This window comes from Nipponia nippon, unplaced genomic scaffold, assembly GCF_047370975.1.
Source record: "Nipponia nippon isolate SJK-2023a ecotype South Korea unplaced genomic scaffold, ASM4737097v1 scaffold_4, whole genome shotgun sequence".
NCBI classification, from domain to species: domain Eukaryota; kingdom Metazoa; phylum Chordata; class Aves; order Pelecaniformes; family Threskiornithidae; genus Nipponia; species Nipponia nippon.
Genome location: NW_028262358.1, coordinates 65,010,870 through 65,037,107, shown reverse-complemented (window position 1 = coordinate 65,037,107; position 26,238 = coordinate 65,010,870). Strand labels below are relative to the sequence as shown.

At 43.0% G+C, this 26,238-nt stretch overlaps 1 long non-coding RNA gene across 1 annotated transcript; it reads left to right on the top strand.

The window, feature by feature from the left end:
• Window positions 1-4,960: 4,960 nt before the first annotated feature.
• On the top strand, window positions 4,961-6,542 carry LOC148053351 (uncharacterized). The gene is made up of 3 exons (XR_015708970.1): window positions 4,961-5,035; window positions 5,863-6,164; window positions 6,452-6,542. It is a non-coding gene; the product is annotated as an uncharacterized LOC148053351 (long non-coding RNA).
• Window positions 6,543-26,238: the final 19,696 nt, after the last annotated feature.

Genomic DNA, 26,238 nt, shown 5'->3' with positions numbered 1-26,238 from the left:
GATGATGTTAAAACATCTCTGCTTTCCAAGCTGGAAAGGTCACTGTGTTTCTTTAGAATATTTTTGGAGATGTTTCAGTGGTTTGTCAGATCTAAAAATAAACTATGATCAACACACTTAAAAATTATGACAGGATTTTTTTTTCAAGAGTATATAAGGCAGTCAGATATTTTTTTTCCTCTTAGGGAACCAGTCAGAACTACAGACAGGCTACGAAAATCCCCTTCAGATCTCTGGGACTTTTTTTTGGTGTGTGTTTAAAGTTGGGGGCATCTGTCTGCCTATCTATTCATCTGTCTTATGTAGTTTATACAGCCTGTCATTTTCTCAACTGAGAGAAAAAGTCACCAGGACCATTTGTAGTCTTTTCTCCTTAAATTTCTAGGGCAACTGGGAAGCTTTCATCAAAGTTTGTTTTCATTAGAAAGAGGCATCCTGATGAAATAAACCCTGTGCATCACTTGCGTTAATTTTCAGCAAAATGAAGCTTAGAAAAAACCTTTGAATTCTTTTGTTTTTAAACATGTCAATGTTCTGGTTTGATTTTGGAAGGGAGAAACATTGGGGGAGTTTATTTTGAAATTCACTTTGTGTCAATGACCTACTCGTCTTGATTGGCCTGAAAAACACTTTTAAAATTTTCACTTTGAGGGACTTTTTTAATGCCTGTCACTGTAAGTGGGGCTGAAGAGATGTTTGCAAACCCAGTATTCTTCAAGGAGGAGAAAATCCATTTTCTGGCCCACATCAGGGAACACTTAAAAAATATTCTATGATTCATGTAGAGTCATTAAAGCCTATTGTGTAAAAGCAAATTTGGTAATGCAGTTTTACTGTTTTCTGTCGCTGTAGTGGTTCCTAAAACAAATCCCATTGTTGTGAATGTCTGCAGTACAGAGCCTTGGGTCGGGTAGTTCAAAGGCTCGGTGTTGGATAACAGGCCAGTGAGTCCAACAGGTGGGGATCTATCACCGATGACTTCTTTGGAGACCTTCAGCCGTCATTCTGTGTCCTCTGTGCTTTTACTTGAGTCCTGTGCTTGAGTACGCATTAGAATTGGGAGTGCTGGCTAAAGCTTCGCTACTTGTGAGAAATGGTAGTTGTATGTCGTGCTTTTTCATTGCTGGGGTTGCAAGGGGAGTTCCTGAGACACAGAGCAGGTGGGATTGAGTCTAGTGAGAGCTCTTTTGGAGACCTGAGGGTACTAAACCTTTCTTTGATGGCACTCGCACACAAGGGCCTTATCTTCCCTCGCAGCTGCTTCATGACCATTTTGTATTTATCAAGTTTCCTCTAAGTGTTCCTACAGAAAGGATCTAACACTGAACAGCTCTCCAAAGTAGTCGTAGCTGGGTTTCTGCCATAACCCCTCAAGCATCTCCCAGGAGGGTGATGTCCCAGGGATCTTTCCAGAGGGCTCAAGCGTGGGCTGTGTTGCTGGTACCTGCAGGTCTGAGCTGGTGCAGGTTATTCCTTCAGGGGTTTTCTTGCCTCTCGTAGCAAAGGGCAGTAGCATTCAGCACTTGTCAGCGTTACCAGCAGTTGCTCTTTCAGACTCACTGCTTTGCAGATTGGCATGGGGAAGGGCTGATGTGGGAGCCTTACCTACCTGATGTACTACCTCCCAAGTGCACAGGTTACAAAAGTCATCCTTGCATTTAAAAAAAGAAGAGGAAGCAGCATGACCTCTCTTTCTGTGCAGCGATTTAAATCCCATCCTATTTTAAACCCCATCTTCGTCAGTACAGTCTTATCTAACACTGGCAGCAAAACAGAGGATGTTGCTTCTCATCAGGACAGAGCCTGCGTTTAGCTTTCTTTCAAGTGGCGCAATAAAATATGGGAATAGGCTTCAGCTTCCCATGTTTTAATTCTTCTTTTTTAATCCCTGTTTTCGTTTTCAAAACTATTTGGATCCAAGAAGACATTTTTTCTCTTTCCACTTCTGATTTGTTTGTTGGAGCACTGCCTGCTCACCCTATTTGGATGTCAAGAGACTCTCTATTTTTCCATTTCTGGAATAGTCATTCACGACTCAGTGTTTCTTGTGCAAACCCTCAGAATTTACAGTGTGTTTATTGGTCTCTCACCAACTGCAGTTTCTCTCTTGTAATATTTTGTTTCAAAGTTTCTCTCAGATACTGTTATATAGATTTTGTTCACCAGATAATTCTGTTGTAAGCCTAGGAGTTTAAGTGACCGTCTTCCTAAAGGAGCTAACTAATTAGCTAATTAAAATGTAAGGGATTTGTGTAATTTATTGAACTAGTAAATTCAAGACATAATTGATGGGGTAATACATTTTTAATAGTAAACTAGTGTGCAAAGGATACCAGTTGTGCAGATTGTTGCAGGAATGCACAGTAAAACACAGCCTCTGTGTTGAAGAGACCACACTCGGGTCCTGATTTTGCCAATTGTGCTGCACAGATTAAGAGCATGTTTGTATAAAAGAGCTTGTAAAAATCTGGTAAAATAGAGGAGAACCAATAACCCAGGATGGGTATTTCCTGAGAGTGCAGGTAAGGTGGTTTGACTTTAGGGGTGTTGCTGTTGAAAGGAGAGTGGAGGTTAAGTGCAAGACTGTAGTAGCCAGAGCATGGAGACTGGAAAGGGGCTGAGCATTATGAAGAAGGAAGAGTGAGGAAGAGGAGGTGTGTGGCATAAACTGGAGCAGAAATGGCAAGAAAGGAAAGTGCTGAGGGGAATATCAACAAACTGCAAAGCAGAAAAACATATGGAGGGATGACCGAAAGAGTAGCGCGTGGTGGGTTTTGTACCAGGGCCCATTGCTCTTCTTCCCGACACCTAATTAGCTTGGTACACGGAAACGTTAATGGACTTCGCAATTGACTCTTCTTTTTTACAGATGTGGAAGTTAAAGTGTGGAAGGATGCTGTAGAAGCAAATAGAAAGCTGGGATGTGCTACATGTACGTGAGAGTGGCCTGGGCCGCTTCACAGTGCAATGATGCAGGAGCAGTGGATGGGAACCAGTATTCTCAGTCCATAAAATGACATATGTGCCAAATCAGACTTGCCCTATGACTGCGTTTCTCATTTTACTTCCTCTCTGTCTTCCATTAAAGTATACAGCTTTGGGGTAGGCACTTTTGGGGGTCTGGCTCAAAAAGGAAAACTGCATCTATCCTTTGGTTTGAGTGCTACCCTTTAAGCCTAATGAACTGGTTCATTAAATTAGTATGATAATTATGCTTTAGACGTAGCCTGGTTTTAAGCCTAGGCATGAAATAATTCTTTGCTGAAAATCAAGAATGTTTGGCAATCTTTCTTTTCCTGCTCTGGTCCTCGCTGAGTTTTGTCCAGGATGTCCTTGCAAGCTCCAGATATATCATGAGACGGCCTGTGTTATGTGGCAGCTGCATGTTTCAGAAGAAAATGCTGGAGGAGATGGCTGAATGTGCATGCGGACTTCTGGATGCTCATCAGCACCGATTCCAAACTTCCTTTTTGGTTCCTGATCACTGATTAGCGCTGTAAAGCAGCACAAACAAGATAGATGGCTTTAACCACTAAAAATGCTCCCTCTTCCGCTCTCATGGTCTCTCTAGACTAGAATTTTGTAAACAGCCAGATGCAGTTTTGCTTCCAGGGATCTCACAATCCAGATTTTGGTCCTAACTAGCTATTTCAGGCCGATTTAGACTCTACTGAAAGACAGATTTATAAGGAAAATGTTGACAGACCCTGGCCTCTTGTATCACTGGTGGGAGCCACGATAATAATAATAATTTCCTTTAATAGTCTTCCATCAAATGTTCAAAGCGGTAGTTTTTTCTTTGGTGCAAGCATCAAAAATGTGGACAATTTTGTTTTCCTAAACTTGGACAACATCTGTATTTCTACCATCTCTGTGGGAATGCAGTACACCCTTTCCCAATTTTATTAAAAACCACCTTTTTGGCTAAAGCATGTGCCATTGCAAGCACTTTTCATTCTGTCTCATATATCTTGTTCTAGGAAGTTGGAGTCTGCCTATTTTGTTTCTCCAGGACTTTCTGACTGTGAGGAGCGTAGATGAGAACTGTGTTATTCCTCTCAGAATGCCTTCAAGTTGTTTGCCTTCCTCACCTAGACATCTTAAGTGTTTCCAAGTAGCTAAATGGCTCTCCAGTGACAGTAATGTTTTACTGATACTTATGTTGCTTGTTGACCCAAGCCAGAATCGATTTTAGAGGTGATTGTAGTGAGCTCTGACATCTGGAAAAAGTTATACTGAAGCCTGGCTGCAGTTTAGTTGTTTACCTTATGGGACAAGCCTCTTGCATTTGATCTGGGTTGGAAATCTCGAAATCAGCTTTGGATGAGCATGTGGAAAGAAGGATATAAGAGAAAATGCAGGAGGATCTCACTGTTTCCATTGTTGTATTTTTTGAATTCTACCCAGTTGGAAGGAAGGCACCCATCTAATATCAGTGTAAAGGCTGAGAAGGCTTGTCAGTGCAAGGTACAAGTTACATCTTAAAATATGTATCCATGTCCTATAGGCAAACAATTTGTTCATAGAGCAGTCTTCAATGCCTGACAGGAAGACTGAGGAAAGATTTGTGCTGGCTCACGGTATCCCACGCACAGCAAGAAAGTGCTTTCCAAAGAAGGAACTAGCTTTTCTCTGAGCAAGAGAAGGGTAAAAGTTACTTACACTCCTCTCAGTTTTGCTTAAGAGTTTGTAAAAAGGATTGGCCTTGCTTACATGCCTCTCATCACGAATGGAAATAGGCAGGCCATCCGAGGGAGTGGTCTTATTTACATGGAAACAGTTTTACGTAAGAAGAGGAGGCTGGTCCAGCAAAGGTGTGGTTTTATTTACATCCATGCTCTTCCCTTACGATTGGAGGGTGTTTGGAAGGTGTGGTCTCATTTACATCCCGCCTAGACTGCCTTTGGCTCATCTGGATTCAGCCCTTGCCTGTGGCTGGAAAAGGCAGGAACTGCTGCAAGCAGAATAAAAACGACTGTGTGAAAAAACATGAGTGTTTTCCGCCTCTGTTTCTTCAGTGTGTCCATTCCTGCTGGTATGTACCTGAAAAGGGAAGGCCACGTTCCTGGGCAGAGGGTTTTGGGTCTGTGTAGGTATGTGTACGTATGTTCATGTGTGTGTATGTGTTCGTAATGCCAAGGTGATCATACCAGGTTTTGTGCTGCCCTGGGTGTTGGAGGGTGCTAGAGCTGTTTCTGAAGAAAGGTCAGAAAAGCAAGTTCTTATTCATTGCAAATGGTTCCTTTTTTTTTTTCTTTTTTTAAATTTTTTTTAAGGTGCATATACAACATTTCAAAGGTGCTGCTGACAGCTCTGGAAGAAGGCCTGTCTTTATTGTGTGTGTGTGTGTGACATTTCATGTAGTCCCTTGCATCAGAGTGAAGCTAGCATAAACACAGTAGCAGCATTTTACACAATCTCTGAACCGGGATAGAAGACTACAGCACAGAAGACGCACGGCAGTCAGGAATTGGCTACGCTACATGCAGTTGCCATGCAATGGTCTGTCCCTTCCTCAACATGTATATAATGTATATTCAACCTTAGGGGCTACTGTACCTTATGGTCAGGAAGCAATTCAGCTGTTACTGGCCTCTATCTGCATTAACTTTGGAATGCAGATACGTTCTTAGGAGAAAGTGGACTGGGGGAACTCCTTGAAGGTGGACCCAGAAAGCCTTCAAGCCGCTGTTGACTTGGTTGGATTGAGTTTACTATGATTACTCTAGTCCTTCCCTTGTTCTTCTTCCAGCCATGGCTGATCAGGCACCATGTTGGTGAATTCCAGGCAATAAGAAAGGCAGGCAGAAGGCAGAAGAGATAGTTTGCTGATTTTTTTTTTTTTCCTTTTTTTCTAAAAAGGAAATTAAAGTATCTCGAATCTACCAAGAGCGTGATGCATGTACATGAGCATCAGTGTTATTTTCACTGAGAACAGAGCTATCACGTTGCTTCGGTTGTGGGTGGAAAGTGAACAGAGTCCCTTCGATGTGAAGCTCTGGTCTGTGACTGTGTCCAGAAGCACTGAACGCTGAAGGAGCTGCCACCAACGCGCTGGGACTGGCTGCCCCTGCCATGGCTGGGATTACTTTGCTGTGACATGCTGCTGCTCAGTGCAAGAGCAAGGCACTTGCAAGAAGACGGCCTTGCGTGGGGATCTGCAGGTCACAATCCCTTTCTTTAATTCTCCTCACTGCTGCCTCTGAGCATACTTCTGTAACTCATGCTAAATATCTAGGCATGACAGCCTAAAGCTACTAACATTTTCAAGTTAGAGTCAGAATTCTTTTTCAACTTTAGATACATCTGAGTGCCTTTATAGACACCTGGCAATAAGCCATTTCTCCTTTGCCTGCAAAAACTTGGTGAAATTGGAAGTCTAGCTATCTACCACACTCTGGTTTAGGAGATGAAAGTTAATAAAATATTTCCTCTCTTTTCTGTAACCAAGGCAAGCTGAGGTGCACAAAAATAATTGCATGCCAGTCCACCACAGGAGGAAAAGTGCCTGGCATTGTGTCCCTGGATTGCAGACAGGCCCGAGAGCCAGAAAGTTTGTCGTCAGGATCCCTTGCACGTACTCTGGGGCTGCAGCTGAAATTTTTAAGTTACACATGTGTATTGCACAACTTCTGAAGACGGGTCCTCCAGATGATGTAAACCAAGTGAGTGATACATGCTGAGGACACCAAGGTAAATTTACCTTTTTACACCCGAGGAGCTGACTGGTCTAAACTGCCATCGCAGAAGTTAGCCTGGACTGAGTGCTATGCTGTTCTGCTTCTCCAGAGCCAAACTAGGCTGTTTAAATAAGGCTTGTGAATCTCTACACTGCCCTGCATTCATGGCTGAGACTGCACTAAGAGACACATGCCTCGTTTTTAAAATTGGCATAGGTTCCAAAACACAAGGGTGCTTTATGAAATTTTCTGGCTTCCTGATCTTCTTCTCCTCCTTGAACTTTCTTCCTCAGGCTTAGCTTCCCTCCTTCATCCCCAGCATTGCGCCTGAGCAAACACTCTGGTTACATCTACGTGGGCAAGTGAAGGTGCCTGCCCCCAGTGGCAGCTCTCTGGTGAACGTCGAGCAGCTGTTCCCCATGTCCTGAAGGATGTGACAGCCCTTTAGCTGGCGTGTGTACACCAAAATAGATTGTTTCTCCTGTCAGAGGAAAAGATGGCAAGCTTATAACTTAAGGAAAAGGGATCTAAGGGAGATAAGAGTATAAGAGACATTACTGCGGTTCTATATTTGGAATCAGTTACGTATGTGTGTGGTAACCCAAATGATGGGTGGACTGCACTTTCCCATTGCTATAATTACATTTCCTTTCATAGCTAGGGTTGGGGACGCATCCAGACATTGCAGAACACATCAGTAGATTTAGTGTGGCTTACTCAGTCTCCATTTATCAGACTATGTCCCAATTATGTTACATTTAGGAAACAGAATAATTTTCTGGTTATAGCACACGGAATTTGTGGCATTCTAATCCTAGTCGTCCTGCTGTATGACCTTGGAGAAGTTGTTTTACTTCTCTTTGATGGTAAAAAATTAATTCGCCCCATGGATGGATTTTAATACCATGCCAAGTTTAAAAAAAATCTGAAGCTAAAGTTAGCCTTCTAAATCCATATTTAGGGGCTAAATGGGGCAACTTGTTTCCCACAATCCCAAGCACCCAGTAACTGTCTCCCACCGAGGCCAGCTAGAGATTTTGGGTGTTCAGCAGTCTGAAACATGAAGCAAAAGAAGAGTAAAAGCAGCCTCTTGTGTGCACATGAAGAGGAGCTCACTGAGGTGGTGTGGTGAGACAGGGCAGTCTGTCTTTCCTGGGTGGTTGTCAGAGTCACAGCAGAGATGTGGGTGGGATTAATCTCACTAATTTTACTGTCTAAAAGTGGGATGTCTGCCTTAGGCTGGTTGTTCAAGATCTCTTTAGTGGACCTCTTGGTTCAGTGGATCTGGAGCAGCTCTCAGTGGGGACAAGATGAGCATCCCCTGATGTGTCATCCCGCCCACCTCTCCAGATGTGGGATGAGTTATCCTCTGGAGATGCTCAGCTCTGTCCATGGAGTAAAGTGCTTCATAAATGCTTAGATGGCTTGCTCGGGCTCTGCTGATTGTAAAGTCAGTGGGTGACTTACAGTGCGTTAGGTAAGGCCAAGAGTGTGGCAGAGCTGAAACAGTGAAACCCCATCACAGGCCTGAGGAGTTTGGTTGTGAAAGCTATGAACAAGTGAAAGTGGGGAGAAATAGTTGAGTCTTGCAAGGAAAAGGAAATATAAACTTGACTGTAGTCATTGAAAACCTATTCCATATTGATGGCATGGTTTGTTTCCACTGGAGAGCTTTGTTCTTCTGGGTAGTGTTTGAGGAGGAAGATTAATTTTCCCACGGGAGAAATAAGCTTTGAATAAGTCAGCTAAAATGGATTGTTCTTATGTGCACCGCACATCTATAGGAGAAACAGAAGACGTTTACATGCTCCCTGAGGAGGAACCATGACAAGCAGACAATTAACCAATTCCCCCGGATCCCCAGATTTAAAGAACCACGTAATGGCTTAATTGAGTTGAGTTGCTGAGAGTGCGGCACTGCGCTGAGATTCGTGCTGTGAAGTGCGCGATTCCCAGAGGCATCCATCAGGTTTTAAAGAATTGACTTTCCATGCTAATTGACCCAGATGTGCTTGATTTTACCTCACAATCTCCACTTCATTCAATTACTGTTAAAGAGAAGGGAATGAGAAAAAAGGGCTCCATTTGTCTCATGTACTATATTAAAAGGAAGCTTTCCTAAAGCAACGTTTTGTAGTGCTGAACAAATTGTTCAGCTTCAACTGGAGCGGCTTTTATTCCACTTCTTTTTTTTATTTCCCGAATGACCGAGCAGGTATTTTGTAAGGACTGGAGGATATTCATTTAAGCCACTCTGCTTGGCAAAGGAAGCGTAGGCATCGTCACCGGAAGAATGAGGGCCGTACAGATGGATGGACGGTGTCTGACCCGTCTGACCAGGCAGGGCTGAGCAGCACAGCGTGAGGGCTGAGCGCTCTCATGGCTTGGTAGAGTGCTGGCCCACCCAAATGATCAATAAATGAAGAAAAAAATCACAGTTTAACTATTTTTATCTTCAAGAAGGCAAGGAGCCAAGTTTGAGGAACACGCATTGCAATGTGAATTAGCAGCTGAACTCTACCATGTACCAGGCCAGTAGGCACCTCATTTTGGCAAGCTATGGTCACCTTTTATGTGTGTGCAAACATCCCCAGAGAACACAGAGCAATTAGCGTAAGACTGAGGTTCACAGTGTATTCTGTGTGTGTGCAGAACCCGGGGTTTTGTTCCTTGTCAGTTCACAAGCCTTAATTCATTTACAAATCAAGTATCTTTGTGTGGTAGGGACTGAGTCCACCTCTCTAGCTACATTCCTGGAATACCACTGGAGGCTTTCTTCGGTAAGGAAGCTGCTCACTACCTGGTTAATGATTTCAAGCTTACCTCAAATAGTGCCAGCAAGAGGCATTGTCGAGGAGCTTCTGTATGTTCATATTTAAACAGGCTGTATACCACTGAAATTAGTGGAGTTTATCTGAGTTTGCACAGTTGTTAGGGGAGCAGAATTTTGCCCCTGATGCTTGTGATAAGCCGTATTTTGTTCCAAGCAGTCAACTTATGGAGCTCTGCTGTGAAGTGAAGATGTTCAAGGAGTTTACTTCTGTGTTAAGAGCTGTAGGCCATATATGGTCAGTTGTGGGGGTTTTTGCTGCTGTTTTCTTTTTTTCTTTAAGAAGGCTCTCCTCCAAACTGCTGAATCATATTGCAACCAGAGACCTGGTGATTTTTCAGAATTTGAATCATAGTTGAGCTCGCTGGATATCAAGCTGTGAAGCCACACGTGGGCTCAGCAATTTGGCAACCACCGAGTACAGCTTTGGCAGCATCATATTCACAGTCCAGATGTTGGATGGTTCAGCCGCAGCATACAGCATGTTAGAATAGAGCAACAACATGACTGAAAATTACTGTTTACTCTTCTTAGTTTAAATACCATGGTTTGTACTGTTCTTGATGATTTAGCCTGGATATTAAGAACCAGACTGCTTTAGATCTGTATCCCATCCTAGAAGAAAGTCTCATGTAACAACCCCACATGCAGTGAGAAACCTCTTTTGGAGGTTTTGCTCTTGCATTCTTCCTGCCAAGGTCCCCTGTGAGAAGTTGTCCCAGTTAGGCCCACTTCTGAAGTTGGTTATAGATATATTCAGGATTAACAAAAAGCATCATGATCCTCTGGAACCATAAATAACAAAGTCAGGGTGGTACCTGAGATTTGTAAATGTAATATGTTCATGTTTTGTCTTGATGTTCTGCTTTGCCCTTACAACCTGCAGAGATTAATGCCTTAGCAATAATTAGGAAAGACAGAAACAATCTTTGTTAAAGCAGGATTCTCCTTCAAAGCTGTGCTTCTGCAGAGTCAGTCGGTTGAGCTCCTTTCTGCATGTGCTTCATTTTAAATAACGTTCTGTATTTAAATGGTGTGTTTTGAAGTTGCTAAAGTTTTGTGCACATAATACAAGAAACGAGGACAGTCTCGACAATTCAATACCTGTATCAGTATTTCTTTAGGAGTACAATACTCAGTCTGTGAAAACAGCTACCATTGTTTTGGAGGGCATTTAAAAGAAAGATCTTTATTTTTTCATAGTGAGCACTAAATCTGGAAAGGAATAAACAATGAATCACCTAGGCCAAATTACTTTCTTATGTCTGCAGAAAACATACTGACAAAACTTCGGGGTTTTTTTTTTTTTTTTGAGAATGACTGCGAGACACATCATAGTAGCAAATTGTTCATTGATTAGATCTACTTTATTTCAGCTAAATCCTAAACTTGACACCTAGACAGAAATGGAGATAAGGAACATGTATAAAAAGCGCTTACAAAATGCAAGAAAGTTCCTGTGAAAATGTGAATATTGAAGGTTCATCCTTCAGGTGGGACCTATGATTCCCCTGTGCCGGTTGTGCTACAACTGCACCTTGAAGGTAATATTTCTGACAGTTTTCTTCCCTGGCTAACCAGTTAAACTGAGCAGTTTTGTGGCAAGATGTAGCACCGGAGCTGAGGAGGACTTGTGCTGGAGCAGGAGATACCACATAGGTGAGCAGGAGGCAACTTTTGTGTGCCAGTCTCAGTGCCGAGCAGATAGACAGGAGGCTGAGAGGGGAATATTGTCCTGAAAGGAAGAAGGGAGGTAGGAACAGGGAGAAGGGGTGTTGGAAGAGAAGGGGCTTCTTGGGGCCCATGACATGGAAAAGAGAATAGTTCTGTTGTCTTGGCGTGGAAGAAGACTTTTGAAGAGAAAATGAGAAGAGCGGCAGAAAAATATGAAGGAACCAAGACAACTTTTTGTTTGCCTTGTTTTGTATTTCAGCAGCTGGGGTAAAGCCAAGTTTCTCAGAGGAGAACATTAACTGAGCAAAGCAGCACAGCCCCTCGAAACAGGACAAAGTGGCTGGAAGGAGAAAAAGACCCAGGCAAAGAATATCATTAGAGAGTTCAGTGACAGCAAATTGAACTGGCCAAAGAACCTGGAAATTTTACAATATATTTTTTCCAAGGAATACATATGTATAGTATTTATATAAACAGAAAGTAGTAAGTTTTTGCACTGTTCTATGTAATTTCCATTTTTCCAATACAATCAGCTACTTGAATGCTCACTTATTGAGAAGAGCAGAAAGGGTTTGAATAGAGCTTTCGATGAACACTTTATTATAAGAAGTGAGAGCTAAAAGGAGGAACTATGAAAATTCGTCCCAACAATGGCCTTGCCTCACAGATTCATGGAGGTTCTTCAGTCTTCAGATGGGAGAAAGTTAGCTCAGATAAGACATATAAATTCAAGTCAGAAAACTCCACCCTCAGTGGTTCTAACTGTCAGAACTATCAAAGCAGCTTTTGTCATGTGTTTTAATTGTTATTTCTGTCCTATCCAGGAGTCCAGCAAAGAATGAATGAAATCCCTGAAGATCAGCTCAGTGGTTGAGTCGTACATTATTGTGGTCCTGTTTTTGACAGAAGAACGTCAGCTCAGAGATTGACTGGTATGTTCACAGTTTAGGTTGAGTTTATTACTGTAAAATACAAATATTTTGCTTTTGCACAGTCAAAAATAATGCTCCCAGGAAGAAGGCACAGAAAAATGTATGTGGTAATTCTGTGCAAATGAAATATATTCCACAAGTTTTATTAAAAGAAATGAAAAGAAACTAGAGAAAGCTTTTAAAATCAGAGGGTTTTGTTTCTTGGGAACTAGAACAACTTAACGGAAGCAGATGCCTACATGGCGTACAGGATTTACCACTTAAAACATCCAAACAGCAATGCAGCAAAAGGCTTGCTGTGTTCCTGGAATTGTGAGATACACATGAAATGCTTTTAAAATGCTTAAATTAGTCAAAGACTTAGTCATACTGAGTGCGAAGAAATCTATATGCTAGCTCATCTCTGCGTAGATTCTGAGCTACTGAGTGTCTCAGATACTGCTAATCCTATTCTGTATTTTATTTCTACAGCATAATATTCTCATACTAGAGATATTGGACATCTTGCCTCAAATACGCAATTCCAGCAGATTGATGTGTGTGCTTACAGACAGATGCCATCACCTTTTATTGTGTGAGAAGGGGAAGTGCTGGCTGTCATTGTACCCTGCGTCATTTTGTAGCGGGCAGGAAAGACGATGGTATTGGTGAAATGTGCTGCTCACAAACAATAGGAACTGCTACGTGGTGTGTGTTGAAATTTTAAGTCGTCACACATCTCTAGTGGAATCCCCAGAAATACCCTCACTTTCCTTCAGCACAGTGACTGAGGGTATTACACCAGGTGCAACACAGGATTTAGGAAGAAACTTTATTCTCTAAGTAGTTATTGCCAAGTACTAGCCAGATACCTCAATTTAAATACCTTTTGAAAGGAAAAGCAAATCCTAGAATAATTTCTCATCTTTACTACAAATTCCAAACCCCACAGTATATTTGGAAGAAAACCAGACATAGCTAAGGGAAGGAGAATTACACAGAAGCCGTGAAACGGCACTCCTCTCTCCCTGAATTAACAACCGAATTAACAAATTGATTTTTTTATCCAAGGCAAGAAACACGCAGTGTGTAATGAAAATCTGTAGAGTGGAATTGAAATGCCACAAGAGTTTTTCATCCTGGCAGGGAGGAGAGCTGGTACAAAGCTGGGAGGGGATAATCAAAACTCTTCAGTCCATTGTGTAATATGTGAAAAAGGAAACATTTCTTAGGGGATATTTTGTATCACTGGTTGCTATATATACCTACATATATATTTCTTGAAATGAGATAGTGGTTTTCTCACTGCTAGGTTATCATACAGAACAATTATTCACCTATTTACCCCAGGATAGTTGGGATCTTACTCATTTCTTGGTTTCATTTTTGCTTTATAAGAAGAAAATATAAAGTAATTGGTTTGGGTTGGTTTCTGAAACCCCCAATTTAATTGATTTCTCCCTTCCATTACCAGAAGAATAAGAGCTGTCTTTTTTTAGCACTTGAACCTGAGAAAACCTTAGTCGTCCCAACCACTCACAATCACCCAGTGAGATCTTATCAAGCCTCTGGTTTTGTTTTCCTTGCTGTTTGGACTCACTAGAAGAAGGTTTTGAATAACAGCTCCACGCATTTCTTCAAGAATGAGATATAGAGAAAGAAACCCAGGAGTGACAAGTTCACATTCAGTGAGATCAGAGTCACTGTAGGACTGAGTGGAAAAATGATGGCTAGGAAAACAAGGAGAGGAACAAGGAAGGTTAAAAGAGTTGTGCGAGACAGGCATCAACTTTTCTAATCCACTGAGAATGACGAATGTATTTCCTGGATTTGTGTTCCCCCACCCACGTAGGCAGAAAATAAACTTCACAGATTAATTTCTAGGGGCATGGATTGGTTTCCAAAGAACATTATTATCTGGGAAATAGATTCTCTTTTTCAAAGTACACATTCTGGCTGTACTAGACCTAAAGAACTTGTCTGGCAAGTACATGATTTTCTTTTACATTGGTATTGCAAGAATTAGTTCAAAGACTTTTTTTTTCTGTACTAGTTCTGTTTCTGTAGGCCCTGCAGGAAGATAGTTGTTGGCTGTTTTCCAGTATATTAATGGCAAAATAGCCTTTTCAAGAAAGTGAAATCAAGAGCTTTCTCCACTCTCCCTGCTAGAATACTTGCCCTAAAGAAGAGGATATAACTTCAAAGGAAAATGAAATGCCTGACTGTAAGTAAATAATGAAACCACAGATAAAACTGTAAATGCTATAGCTCTTTGCTTAGCCTCTTCATCTCCCTGCAAAAGCAGTGGTTTTGTCTACATTGTTTGTGACTTTTCAGTGGAAAAGAGTAGGAATTGTATTCTTTATTCTATTTTAATGTCAGCTGGCAATCACCGTCAGGACAGCATTCATTAATTGCTCTATGTACTTGAGAGCAGCAAATCTTTTTTTTCCATGCAGAAGACCTACACTGTATGTTGTACTGCGGCATCTCCTGGATTTGTAGGGAAATTGGTTTTCCGGATGGTATTTGTGAAAAGTTCTGAGCCATAAGTACAAATGAATCAAGCAACACCACAAAGAATGGAAATAGCACAAAATCTTTCATTTCTATTCAGAGGACCTATTTATCTAGTGCTGACTGTATCATCGTTGTGCAAGAGTAGTGCGGCGGGTAAGTATCATCATCGTGCACAGGTGAATATCACCATCGTGCTTTCTAGGGACGGATTTACTCTAGGGCCATGAGCCCGTCGCCCATGGTTCCCCTCCCTTCTCCCTGTACCACTGCCACAGGAGCACTTGCTGCTCAGATCATGTGAAGCTTGCACTCTTCTCCTACCTAATACCGCTTGCAGCTGCACGCAGCCTTTCATGTCTACTTCGGCTTGAAGTTGTGGGTCTGCTGGGAAGGAAATCCAGCCACGAGACACTTTAAGTAGCGGTTTGATCTTTGTCAGTGAGATCGACTCAATTTAGACACGTACCGTTGAGAGGTCAAATCTGGACTGGGATATGCTAAGGGCTGTCAGAACATTGTAAGCGGGAAAGGCAGACATTGCAACCACCAAGGGTTTGATTCCAGCAGAGAGTCTTGTAAATGGGGATGTTTAATAGACCGTGGAGAAGTTAAAAGGAAGGATTAGACAACTGGTGGGGTCAAGTGCACCTAAGTAATCATAAATGCATAGGGTGGTGCTGTAATTAAAAATGCTCCTGCACTCACTCGGTTGGCCTCGGCGTCGGAGCCATGCCTGATACAGGCATAACTTTGATTCGAAGGGACTTCTGTAATGGGTCCAAATCATATGAAAGCTTTAAAATGTATGAATAGGGCTAAACTTAAAAAGGCAGGGTGGGAGAAAGTACCCTAATTATTCAGACTCTTGAATAAGCAAATTTAACTGCTCTGTACTCTGAAGTGAAAGTATTTGTGATAGCTGTCTGGAAAGCAAAACTTTGCAAAAAAAAGAGTTTCAATTCTTATTTTATCATGTTCAAAAGAGACTATTTTGTAACGAGTATTTTTATTAAGCATGTTACCCGGAGAGCCTTGATCATGTTTATCAGAAGCACTTTGATACTAAATGTCTGTAAAAAGCATAAGGAACTTTTGTTTTTTAAAATAAAAGGGCATTTTTTATTGGAAAAAAAAAAATGTTTCTCATGACTATTTTTACTATCTCTAGCAAACACACAAGAGTTATGCAACTCCATTAAATGCTTAGGATAATATTTCCAATGCACACTTTGCTTGTTAAGTTAATGGAGTGTTTTCTTACACACCAGGCCAGAATCACATGATGAAATTCGAACTGATTGCTTTAGGCTTTCATTCTCTTTGATTACTTATTTGGGTCAGGGATTTAGAAAGAAGATAAATCTAATATAAAAAATATTGACCTTCTCCTTGAAAACACATTTTTAAACAACTGTAAGAGTTGCTGCTCTGTACTTTGTGATATGCTTCTTGCTAAGTTCAAGTTCAGATTTATTTATATTTTTTAAGGGACGGGAAGTGGACAAATGCCCTCCTCGCAGCAGCGATGGAAATCTATGAGCCTGAGGTCTGTAAATGCTGGAGAGAAAGAGGAGGCAGGAAAGGGCTGCCTGCTAATAAAAGGATTATTCAGAATATGATACTTATGTGACCCAAAATAGCACTTCTGTTTCTCTCATATTATATTTCTTGTATTTGGCATACAAAAATTCAGCTGGGATCCTGGCTTCTTAAAAGCCCTTTTTACATGAAATGAGAAGTGACCTTTCTTCCTTAAATGTTCTGGCCTCTCTTGCTCCTTATACAAATTTCAGCCACGTGGAGTGGAAGAAAGGAGCTTATCCTGCCGCCCTAACAAAGGTTTTCAGGAAACTGAAGTTAGGACTGGATCTGGAGTTTATGTGGAAACTGGTAGAGCTACAATGGAGCCTGTTTAGCAGCAATGAAACTGATGAAGATTAACTAACATTGTACTACTAAGAATTTTTTTATACACTTTTTTTTAATACCTTTTTATACCAAAGGCTAAAGTCAAAATCACTAATACAGAGACTGCCTTGGACCACAAGTGAAATGCCTCGCAACAACAGCAGGGGCTGGGAAGGATTGCAGAGGGAGGTGGTGGAGTTGCGCTCCCGGAGTCTTTGCAGCCAGCATCTTCAGGTGTTTTGGACAAACATCTCTTAGGCCATCAGTCTAGAGAGAAAGAGAAGGACGTGCAGGTCTGCTAACACTTGAGAACTCGTTTGCCAAATGTCAGTAGTGACATTTCAGGTGTTTTAGCATGAAGCTCTCAGGTGATTTGTGAAAACCCAGAATCCCTCCTTCCTGCATGGATAATGAAGATCCGTGTTTCTTACCAGTATAATGTGCAGAAAGCATTTGTTCCTATATTCTCTCCCTGAAGGGGATACGTTCTCTTAGTACCACACATTTTGAGATTGGGCAAAGCATGAAAGCAAAATCATGAGGAGCTTGTTTCTGCCTGGTTCTCAGTAAGATAATAGGGAGTCTCACAGGGGATAAACGTAAGCTGCTTTGTTACTTATTTTCTTAAGATTATTTTTCATGTTTTGCCCATTCTAAACAGTGCAGGCAGGGAAACAGAAAACTGCCTTTCCTCTTAAATTATTTCATATGCCACTGACAGCACATCCCCTGTGCCTTTTCAGTCCTACAGAACCACTTGTACAGCACCAAGCACAGCAAGGCCTTGCTCCATGACGATAATTTCAGGCAAATAATTCACAGTAGTGATTTGTTGTGCAAAAGCGGATCCATTCTCCACCAGCGGTGCCCTGTTCCCTGCTGGGAGGAAGCTGGGTTGCTCTGTGCCCAGTGGGCATGGTGGGGACGAGCCCATGCAAGCACCCTCCAGATGGAGCCTCAGGCTGAACCGCCTCCCTTCTTGCAGACAGATGCTACTAACGATGCCGAGGCCCGGGCAGCGGGGAGGGCTGGAGCTGCCGGCCTCACCCACGGGGCCGAACCCTCTCCTTGTAAGCAGTAAAGCTGCCGCTTCACCTCATACTTTGCTGGTGGGTGGGTGGCGGAGGCTGGTCCGGCCGCAGTGCCATGCCAGGCCACAAGTGCTGGCAGCTGGACCTGGTCTGCCAGGGAAAGACTGTGCATCGTGAGGCCTCAAGGCAAGCCTTCAAGCAAGGGTTAACATGGCTGGATTGCTTGCCACTAGAAAACAGGGGTTTTTTCCATAGTCACTTCCCAGTCTTGGATATGCAGTGTCTAGTTACTGGAGGGATTCAGAACTGGCACAGGCGGCCTCTTAAGTATTAGGCTGCCCTGTGTGCTTGGCACCAAATTCAGACAATTTCGAGAACAGTTCAGATCTTCTGGAGGGTTTTTTTTGTTTTGGATTGTTTTTTTTTTGGTATTTCTTTCCATACGAAAGCAGTTCTATTTTTAGGACTTGGCCCAAATTGTTGAACCCAGAGGTCTGAGTTTTACTGTTGTTGTTTTTCCTCTCTTCAATCAAAATGAAGGGTTCTGGCTAATCCGAGCTGAGCAATGCTGCTGCTTCTCTTAAAGCTACACTCGAGGAGGTTTTGTGAGTGCACGAGCGCATACATGCACGTGGAAAGTTTCTCTCAATTTCTTGGATTAAAAGGGGTCTTTGCTTCCTCCAAATCTATACTCCATGCTTGTAAATGTCTCTATTAAGACTGGCTTTGTGGAACATTGTGAAGGGAGCCTGGCCTAAAATATGATATATCATTAAAGTGAATTTTATATTTGAACCTCGTCTCCCCAGTCTCTTCTGTTTTCTTTCTTGCTGCAGCTGTACACCATTGAGTTTCAATGTATAATGTTTGTCTTCAGCCCATATAGATACCAGAATACCCCACTTTTGTCACCTGTGGAAAATCAGACAGCATAACAAACCGATGACCAGAGCAGTGATTGAAGCCAAGTATCCCTATCCCCTCTCTCCTTCAGCTACAGCACATATGTAGACCCTGCACACCCAAATTAGCTTCTGGAGGAAAGGGGATATTGCTTCCCCTGCATGGTGCTATGCTTCAGCTAAATAGCTTTTTTAGCTATGCTGCTTCCAGGGCCCAAGGGATTAAGGTTAACATGGAGAGCTACCCCTCTTCATCCTCTACGCATAGTGTATAAATTGCCACTTGCTCTCCCTTTGTCCGAGAGCATCTGTCCTTCTGTTGCACAGGGTGTCTGAGCAGGTGGGAGGGCACATGCCTGTTACCGTCTGGTTTGGGAGCTTTCCAAAGAAACAGCGAAGGGCAGAGCCCCTTCCTCCCGGTTTCGAAGGAGCAAGGTGCGTAGCAGTCAGCCACTTCCCATGTAACTGCAAATGTTGACCAGGCCACTGTAGACTGTCCTGAGGTAATTTTTGCAAAGCATGGCTGGACACCTCTGCTCTGTGGTATAATTTAGGCTGTTTTCCTACAGGCTGGGGCTTTGGTTTGAAGAGGTGAAGGCGCCTTCCATTAACTCTGAATACGACACGTGGGCCATTGAGGACGGAGTTAAAATCTGTGCCTGTCCTCAGGGTTTCCCTGTTTGCCAGCTGGAGAGGCTGTCTACTCAGTGTTAGTCTCAGCAGCACACAGGGTGGATGCAATTCCCTGTAGCCACCCCCTGCACAGTGCCTGGTAGCAGGAGCCCAGCATCGCAGGGCTGGGTGCTGGCTTTCTAAACACCAGGTATCCCCACAGTGCTGCCTCTGACTCGCTTTCTGGATGTAGACTTTTGCTCTTACTAATGAGTATAGACTTAAGGCCTTCCTTCCAGGACTTAAAGGCAACCAAAAGATCCCAGGCTATTTTTTTAAACATTTGAGTGCTCTCATCACAACCATAATGAATTGCCAAACCATTTTCGACAGTTTCCAAATATAAGTCTAGCCCCAGGTCTTAAAACCTATAGAAAAAAAGGCATTCGTATGGAGTTTAGCATTTCCTGGGTCAGAAGTATCCTGGGTTCTTTCTGCCTCTGGCCCTGGCTTCCAGAAGTTCAGAAATGTGTGAAGCTGAAAACAAACCTTGTTTTCCCTTGATTTCCATTTTGCTTTTCTTAGGCAAGTATGGCATTTTTTTCTTATATCAGCTTGAAATTAATAGGTATTCAAGAAACATTCACTTTGTTGTATTTGGCTTTTTTTTTTTTCCACCCTAACTTTCCTGCCAACACTCTAACAATGCAATGTTCACCTAGCAAAGAAACTTAGATGATTATATGCTAAAAAGTACATTTTTCAAAGGAGCGGAGGTGTTAGCTTCAGTTTCCTAGGCAAATTCTAATACAAGTAATTACATTCTGCCTACTGCATTCCTCTGCCACTTCGATTGGATATGGTGTTCTTCCTCAGTTTGTGCCCTACACTTTTGCATAGCATTATCGAGTACTGTTAAATATTTGTTGTCCGCTATCCCAGCAGTGACTTCACTACAGAGGCAGTGATTAAAGTAAGCCACTCGATAAGTAAAAATTAGCAGCATATTCTTGTGGTATTTACCATTGAAAATACTTGTTAGTCCAAAACTTTCAGAGTAAGACGTGTTTTTAACCATGGCTTGGTAGTACAATAGCTTGTGACATAAATCAGCAATGCAATTAGCTATGGTTGCTTTCAAATGAGGAATGTTTGATGGTGACTTTGGTACAGCAATATAAGAGGATCACTGTGGGCCATCTGTACTGATACCTTCAAAGTGTGACCGCTGTTTTACAATGGAAGCTGACAAGTTATGTTGGTGGGTGAATTAGAGTGTTTGCTGTAAGCAGAGGAAGAAAATTATCAGGAACATCCAGCACACAGCAAAAATCTGGAGAGGGGGAGATGAGGGCTGCTCCCTTGGTGTGTTCACAGCAGGTATGAGCTGTTCACAGTGGTTGAAACAGCCTGGTACATGACCGCTAGCTAATTCCAGGGAACTTTTCCACTACTCCCTGATAATCACAGCATTTCACAGCTCCCTGCCAGAAGTAAGAGTCTTTTTTTCCCCACATTTCAGCGCATTCATTCAGTAATGGCAGAATTGGGACCTGTGAAGTTAGTGTTAGAATGCTAATTTTAGCTTTTCTTTAATTTCACCATGTTACAGAAAAAAATATCCCTTAATTTGCATGGTCCTTTTCCTGGCAACTCTCAGCCTTTAACACATTCATTGCAGTGAACCAAAACCACTGCTACTTGCTTCCCCTGAAATTATACCAGTTTATTTGATTTCACCCACCCAGACTATTACGCCCTGGAAGCTAGCTGTGTATGTCACCGGGAGGGATGCCAGACCCAGTGATCATGTAGATGTTCTCGGGTCAAGACTACGGCTGCGCTGCCTTCCAGGACCACCTGCTGCCTGGCTGCAGGGAGGCTGAGGTCAGCACGGACCTGGGGAAGGCCACCCTCCAAAACCTGAAGTGTCATAACTTGGTGACCAAACCACACCAAATTCCTGTCTTGGAGAAGGAGAAGGGTTTTTGTGGGAAGGGAAGGAAGGCAAGGCAAGGCAAGGCAAGGCAAGGCAAGAACATTTTATTCTGGGGGCTGTAGTTATGGAGGAACTGCTGAATTCAGCCCAGATGCAGGAAATTCAGCTAAGCAAATCTAAATGTGACCTGACACAGATGCTGGAAAACTAAAATAATGAAGTATCTGATCTTATTCTGTGGGTTTCCTGCAGTGGAAATTTCTTTGGTAGCTCTGAAACACAGTGGGCTGTTGTCACTCAGTTGAGCAGTAATGGCACAACTGGGAAGCAGTGGAAAAACTGACATTGGAGTGATAACTGTAGCCTTTGATGTCTTTATTCCCCTACCAGTTTTCAGGTTTGTTTAATCGCTGGCTTGCTTTGTTTGATATCTGATGCCATTATGTGCCCAGATGTATGTTTCATTGATGTAAACAGCTATTGCTGCTCCATGCTAGGAAAGAAACAGCAGCAGCCATCGGCCTGCACTTCTGTAATGGACTTGGGCAAGGGAGGAAGGTGAGGGTGCCTTTGGGGTAGAGGAAGCAAGGGACCCCAAGTCTGAACCATCCAAACTTTTAAAACGAAACAGAATTTTGATGGGTTTTGACTAAAAAATTTAATTGCCTATGAATACTAAAGTCTGCTTGCTACCAGGTCAGCTGCCAGATGGTGGATGCTTACAGATACTCCAGCCCTCCTGATTGTTTTCCTTTCTTCTTCTTTTTCTTTTTTCCTGAAGGAGATGCCAGAGATCATATTGGCTTTCTCAGTACACTAAGGGTGTCAGAAACCAACCTGAGCAAGCATTTCTGAACACAGAACTATGAGACAGAATATTTTTCTTAAGTATTCAATTCAGAAATGTTTATGACTGTTTTGCTTCATCTATTCAATTTACACATATTATCTATTCTGCTACTTCGAACTGACAAGAAAAATTATTCTGCTACTTGGAACATTTTCATGTACTTAGATAATGCAGGAAAAAAACAGGGAAAAATATCATAAAGAAATTTTTTTTGTTTGTTTTCTTGAGTTGCACCATAACTCTTACACAGCAAACATTCTGACTTTATAAAGTTGCTAAGCCTCATCTACGTGTCCCCAGTTTTTTAGTATTCCTTGAAAGATGTTTGCATTAATGTATTTCACAACTGCATTGCTTCACAATATCTTCATGTCTCATAAATCAAATGTCTTCAATTTTTCTCAGTTGGGAGTTGTGGATTATAGAAATATCCCATAACTACCATTGTCTCTTGCTTGACAAACACCTGGAAAGTGATACTATTTGATTTGAATTCAAGCAGGAGTAAGTCCTGTACTCTGCAAGATTTTTGGTTTCCTTTGCAGAGGAAACCTCTGAAAACGAGGTCTTTAGACCCTCACCAGGCCCCTGAAAACCCCTGAGGCTGCGGAGCCCACGGGCATGGCCCTGTGCATCAGACCAGGAGGTTCCTCATTCTCTTGTCATTGCACCAGGAATGGAAATGTCAATAAAGGTGAGTGTAGAAAGTAGTAGAATAGGCAGTGGTTTCACAGCAGTACATGACGTAAATCTGTAAAGACCCATTTGTACAAGGAGACAGTGGTGTGATTAGCAGAAAGAAGCAGAGCTGTTCCCCCAGTGACACCAGTAGAAGCCCGAACTTATAGCACTAGTCAGCGGGCATGAAGCTTGTGCCACTACAGTGGGAGAGGTTACTGGGTTGTTGGCTGGCACTCACAGGGTGCTGGGAACATCCCCAGCTCTGTTGGGGCTGTCAGCGCTTGACGCCAGGCCTGGTGAGGGGGTGTGAGAAGGTGGAGAGTGAGGGGAGATGCTGAGGCAGGACCTCCAGGGGCAGCTGGCCTGCCCCGCCAAGAAAAGAGCCTCCATCTCATACTTCGCCCTCTGACAGTGCTATAATGTGGGGGCAAAGGAAAATAAAAACGTGGCTGCTTTACCAGCGAATAATTGAGAACCACTTGGCTGGAGTTTGAGAGGGGGGAGAGAGAAAGAGGGAAAGAAGTATCTTAAGAAGTGACATCTGTGAATGTTTTTCCTGTCAGTGTAACATTTCCTTTTCTGAGAGAGAGAAAACGTCAAACCCACTGGTTTCAGGAACAAAGGAAAAGGCCACTCTTGGTTTCCCAGGCAGGCTTGGGTCTCCCGTTCTGCACGTCTTCTCTGCTCAGCCTCTGGCCACCCTGCCGAGAGCCAGGAAGGGCAGAGCACGGTCAACAGGCCAGGTTTCCTGCCGTGACAGCTTGCCTTCTTCGTGCTTGCCTGGTGTGTGGCTGTTGCTTATGCCTGCTGAAGTGCTCCGTGTGTTTTCATAGAATAGTTTGGGTTGGAAGGGACCTTTAAAGATCATCTAGTCCGACCCTGCTGCAATGAGCAGAAACATCTTCAACTAGATCAGGTTGCTCAGAGCCCCCTTCAACCTCACCTTGAATGTTTCCAGGGATGGGGCATCTACCACCTCTCTGGGCAACCTGTTCGAGTGTTTTGCCACCCTCACTGTAAAAAATTTCTTCCTTATATCTTGTCTAAATCTACCCTTTTTTAGTTTAAAACCATTACCCCGTGTCCTGTCGCAACAGGGCCTGCTAAAAAGCCCATCCCCATCTTTCTTATAAGCCCCCTTTAAGTATTGAAAGGCTGCAGTAAGGCATCCCTGCAGCTTTCTCTTCTCCAGGCTGAACAACTCCAACTCTCTCAGCCTTTCCTCGTAGGAGAGGTGTTCCATCCCTCTGATCATTTTATGGCCCTCCTCTGGACACGCTCCAACAGGTCCATCTTTTTCCCATGCTGAAGGCTCCAGACCTGGACGCAGTACTCCAGGTGGGGTCTCACCAGAGCAGAGGGGCAGAATCACCTCCATCGACCTGCTGGCCCTGCTGCCATTTGTTTGGCAGCAATAGGCATTTCCCCTTTGTACAAAGAGAGGGAAGATTCACTTGGAATTTTGAGAAAAGATAACTATTTCATCTAATAAATAAGGGGCCTGCAGCTGACTGAGAGGTTCACTTGCTCTGCCAGTCTCCCTCCCTGACACTCGCTGAGCTCACAATTTAACCACCTGCAGGGGAGGAAGGAGAAAGGAGATGCATGGGGTGAGCTTGGCTAATACCAGAAAGCAAAAAATTCTCTGTGATCCACCAAAAAGGGAGAAGAAAGAAAAGCGCATACAGTAAGGCATATTTTTTCTTCTGCTACGTTATAAAAGAGAATCTAGACACCCTTTAAATCTAAACCAAACAGCAAATCTGATTCTTAATATAATTCAACTTTTTGAACAGATTAGAGACACTGAGTGCATCAGGGCACTGTGTGGAACACTGATAGCTTGGTCATTCTTCATTCTGTAGGGATTTGGCCCAGACATGCTCTATTATATGATGTCCTAAGAGCTGCTGGTCCACTGACATCTTCTGGGTGCACATGAATGTTTCAGGAGAAGCAGTCTGTCTGCATACACACGTGGCTAACTGGGTGCAGCTGTATGGCCATTGGCTCAGTGGCAATCCTGAAACTCTGCAATGCTGCCCTTGCATTAGGCTCAGCTTTCAAGAGCTCGTTTGATTGCCAGGTGTCACGGCACATGGGGGATGCAAGGTCAGCCCATTCTGCTCACAGGGAGGGTTACGTGGGAGGTGCTAAGCACCGTTGCTACATGGATTTTCTCAAAGCAAGAGGGGTCTTCTCCTGTCCCAGCAAGCCTGCCATAGGACAATGCCCCAATATCATTGCACAAACTTGCTGTTGTATAGGCAGATCAAGACCATAGCCTCCTTGTGCTTTACTGAGGTCTGTACTTTTCAGTCCATATGAGCAACTGCTTTCTGGTTCCCCTTTGACAGACATTTAGCGACATGTCTTGTAGTGGAGCCGTTTTTCCAAGAGATTATATCCTTCTAAAATATGCCTCACTGCAATCTAGAAAACCAGATAAGCCAAGGTTTTATTAGAAGTACTGACTATCAGATGAGACCTGAGGAAGTGAATTGACTTGATAATGGAATGAAAACCTTGGGTTTTTTTTTAAAAAAACAGTTTACAAAATGGAGACTGGGGGGCAGGGAGGGAGGGGAGAATTAAGTTTAGAACGTAATTCCTCCACGCTCAACAGCCTCATTTACAGGAAGAATACAACAAATCTCTTGTTTTTGCAGCACAAGGGCTTTATACAGGTAAACATGTTGAGAATGTTGCCTGTAGTGTTTGCCCAGCTAGACCATAAAGAATTCCTGTGAGCGGGGGGGAGCTAGTGCCATTGCACAGCCCCAGCGAGCTCTGCTTTCCTCCTGCCTCCATCTGCCTCAGCGCCAGGGAGGGAGACCGCTGGAGTCGTACTATTCCTGTGAAGCCGTCCAGCACGTTTATTCTGAGTACAGACACAGTGGTCTTCCATTTTGCAATTACAGAAACAAGAATATCCTGTCGAGCTTTCTCGCTTTCCTCCCTTCCCCACTGCCACCACTTGGTATGGCTGTAGGGAATATAAATGGAACAGGAAATTTGACCGCGTCCAGGATCAATGTCATTAAAGACACGTCTTGTTTTAAAATCTAATTTTATATAACTGCTCTGTTATATAATATGCTTTTGTTTGTCGTCTTGATTTTTATCGAGGTAGTGTACATTCCCCTGGACCTTTTCATGAAGGAATGTTTATACCTGTGGGCAAGCGCTAATGGCAGTGAAAGGCTTGCATTCATGGGAACAGCATTTAGCAATTCATGGTTGCCAAGGTAAGCAGCAAAGGCATGCCCTCTGCCACTCCACTGCCTCTAAAAGAAACAGTCTCTAAGGTAACAGGCTAGCACCCCTTGAGGCCAAAAATCTTTAGCTTTTTAGACAGAAAAACACATTAAATAATACCAAGAAAAGCATTTTTTTGTCCAGGCATTTTTTCTTCACAACAGAAAAGGGGCTCAAAGTGTTCTATTTTTGGTTCTGTGCAGGAATTTAATTCAGATGCTGCCCAGTGCTTTGTGCACTCAACGCCCCTTTGACAGTTTAGTTTCAGGGGCTCATAGGACTAATGAGCCAAGGCATGACTGCCGTTGGAGGCTGGCGTCTCCCAGGCCTGTGACTGTTGTTCAAGTGAATAGGCAATTTCCCTGATTAGCCTGGAATTTGCAGCATTATCTGGATGGTTATTTGGCATGAGCCCTTTTTCCAGGATCACAGTCAATGTGGC